Source organism: Triticum dicoccoides, chromosome 2A (assembly GCF_002162155.2).
Source record: "Triticum dicoccoides isolate Atlit2015 ecotype Zavitan chromosome 2A, WEW_v2.0, whole genome shotgun sequence".
Classification (NCBI taxonomy): domain Eukaryota; kingdom Viridiplantae; phylum Streptophyta; class Magnoliopsida; order Poales; family Poaceae; genus Triticum; species Triticum dicoccoides.
The window spans coordinates 752,430,666-752,434,122 of record NC_041382.1 but is presented as its reverse complement, the minus strand read 5'-3'; the positions used below and the strand labels follow the sequence as shown (position 1 = coordinate 752,434,122).

The 3,457-nt window shown below is 53.6% G+C and overlaps 1 pseudogene; it reads left to right on the top strand.

Moving 5' to 3' along the window:
• The first annotated feature begins 851 nt into the window (after window positions 1-851).
• On the top strand, window positions 852-2,198 carry LOC119356958 (annotated as a pseudogene).
• Window positions 2,199-3,457: the final 1,259 nt, after the last annotated feature.

Sequence of the window (3,457 nt, the reverse complement as noted above, 5' to 3'; positions counted from 1 at the left end):
ATATGCATGTGGCCTATGCAGAGCATTCACACATCGACGTGGTGGGGCTCAAAATCATTCTATAGTCGCTAAAAAGGACAAAATTTGAACCTATATGAAAATTTCACCAGTAAATTTTTCACATTCTATAAAAGAACTTTGTAATGTAACATTAGTTGAAGATTAGTGTTCTAATCCTTCTAATTGAGTGTGGCTATTGAGCTGATGCAACAAAAATAGGAAAGAGGAGAAAACATATCGAAACACTCAATATAGCGCCTCTGAGTTTGCACATCGCCTCGACGACCTTCGTCGTATTATGAAGCGCGCTCCATGCACTCCGCGATACGGAGACAACCAATACGGCGGTTCCGCTAAATTTGCTCTTAGATGAGTAAAAGTGGTGCGACATTGTGTTTGAGTAATTAAAGATTTCGAGTCAACCTGAAAAAGAACATAGTACTAGTACTACGTAAAGTGGGCACTTGCTTATTCGTGGCGCCACCAACAACACAACACAAACACAATCCCCATAAAATCAGCAGCAGCGTGAGTGCAGTCCGTACTCCAAAGAGACGATCCATCCCTCAGCTTCATCAGAAAGAAAAAGAAATGAAGATGGGAGCAGGAACATACTACTCCACTACACAGGTGGCGACGAATTGGAGCTGAAAGCTCCGTGTCTCTGAGCGACATGACACGGATCAAGTTCCAAACAACGCTCCATTTTCTTCTTCTCCTTTTTCCAGGCAAGAGCTGAGCACCAAATTAAGACAGAGACAACAATGTGTCGTCACTGTGGCCCGACCTAAACTGTTAGACTATACTCATATTGTATACACAAATACAATATACGGTTACGTGGCTCTTTATATATATAGAGATACAACTTATACATTCGATGCAAAAAAAAAGATACAACTTATACACAGATACAATATACGGTTACGTACAGAAGCTCTATACAATATATAGTCTAACATAAAGTACACGAGCCCCTCAACATTCTTTCTTCTTCTTGCACCTCCCCTGTTTCCCAAGTACACGAGTCCATATGCGCGCGCGCGCCCATGTCCACCTCCTCTTTTCTCCCCCTCATCCTCCTCTTCTTCTTGCACCTCCTCCTCCTGCTTCCACTATGCTGCAGCTGCTGCTCCCGGCACCTCCTTCTCCACGGCGACGCCAACCCCTCCTCCTCGCTCGCGGGCACGCTCCAGGCACGCGACGGCGACGGCAACGTCACCGACGGCCTCAGGCGCTACCTGGCGCGCTTCGGCTACGCGTCCACGCCTGACGACGCCGACGGGCAGCTCGTGGTGAGCCTCTACCAGTCCAGCCTGGGCCTCCCCGTCACGGGCCGCCTCGACGCCCGCACGCTCGACCTCCTCGCCACCCCGCGCTGCGGCGTCCCGGACCTCCAGGCGAACACCACCGCCCGCTTCGCCTTCTTCGCCGGCCAGCCGCGCTGGGCGCGCGCGCCGGGCCACTTCCTGCTCACCTACGCCGTGCTCTCTGACCCTCCCTACCAGCCCCTCCCGCTCCCGCGCGGGGCCGTGCGTGCCGCTTTCCGCCGCGCGTTCGCGCGCTGGGCGCGCGTCATCCCGGTGCGGTTCCGCGAGACGCGCGACTACAACACGCGGACGTGCGCGTGGGCTTCCTCGCGGGCGACCACGGCGACGGCGAGCCCTTCGACGGCCCGCTCGGCGTGCTCGGCCACGCCTTCTCCCCGCCCAGCGGCCAGCTCCACCTCGACGCCGCCGAGCGATGGGCCGTCCTCCGCGATGATTTCGACGGCGCAGACTCCGGCGCCGTGGACCTGGAGTCGGTGGCCACGCACGAGATCGGCCACGTGCTGGGCCTGGCGCACTCGTCCGTGCCGGACGCCGTCATGTTCCCGAGCCTGAAGCCGCGCACCCGGAAGGCGGAGCTCACCCTGGACGACGTCCGCGGCGTGCAGGCGCTCTACGGCTCCAACCCGCGTTTCAGCCTCAGCTCCCTCTCCGAGCCCGACACCTCCTCAGCCGCCCCGGCGGTGGCCACCACCAGGTCGCCCGGGAAGACGACGACGCATATGGCCATCCTGCTCTTACTTGTCACCGTCACTCTTCTGCTCCTCCTCTGCTAGCTTGATTGATTAAGCTCTACTATAAGTAGATACTAGATATATACACTGTACACATGACACGTCTTAAGAGAAACTGATCAAGATTTTAATTACTTGGACTTGAGAGAAACTGATGAAGATTTTATCAAGTACTATGTCGAGTTTCTCGTGAATTGATTATGTTTCTTTGAATGCAAGTAACGAACAATTTATTGTGATTGGATATTGTAGAGAAAGAAGCAGAAAAATGGATAAACAAGTCAAGCATGTCGTCGTGATTTGTTTCTGAAGCAAACAGGACAAATTAAGCAAGGATTCTTGCCTTCTTTCTTCTCGTTTGGTTGGTTCACAGATCACCAATGAATTCAGTGTGATTTAATTTGGAGAAGAAAACAATCAAGGTCTCAAGGATATGCTCAGTGTGATTTTAAATTGGAGAAGAAAACAATCGGTTATGCGTGTGCGTTGGACCGTTGGTACCTGTGTTATGTGGCTAGCAACTTTTTCTCGGTGTGTGTTGCAGGTTGCTACTTGGGCTAGCACTATCACTCTATCAGCAAGGCACAGGCATATCGTGTAGCAAGATAAAGAGATGAAGCGAAAGCAACATGCACGACGAGACAATGATCGATCGATATTTATCCTCTCAGCACGGTCATAAAGTAGTTGCAGCACGCGTGAAATAGACATGTTTTCTTTGAGGGAAGTATATAGTTTTCAACCTGAAAGCCTTCCTGATGGATCCATACCCCACGGACACTAAGAGCAACTCTAAGAGACCCCACATAGCGCCCCGATCCACAAAATAACCATCAAAATACGGATCGGGATGGAAAAACCTGCCCGATCAGACCCCGCATCCTGTTCTAGCCCGCAAAAAATTTTGAAGGGCGCGGCAAAATCTCAGCCCCAACTCGCGAATACGCGGTTTTCCCTCTCGCCGCTGCGGTGCCCTGCATATAAGCGGAAGCGGTTGGTGGGGTACATTTCAGCCCACGCTTTCCCCATCAACCACCTCCTCTCCCCCCCTTGCGCCGCCGCCCAAGATTCCGGCGAAAGCAGCTGGCAGGAGCTCGCCGAAAGGCCGCCACACGCACGAGGCCTCCCCTCCCCCCCTTGCGACGGCGAGCCGTCGGATTTGCGGATCTGCGGCCCTTCATCGTGGGCCGCCGGATTTGGCTTTTCTGGCCAGCGGTGGCTGCGCCAAGCGATGGAGTAGTCGGGGAGCATCTCCCGCAGCGATGGGCCGCGAATATCCTTTTTTACGGGTCCGTTATGCGGGGTCTGCAACTGCGGTCGTCTGCGCCGGCCCGCAAAGGCGTTTTTTCACGAACTGCAAACACGTTTTGCGGGCCGGTCGAATGTCGGGTCTGC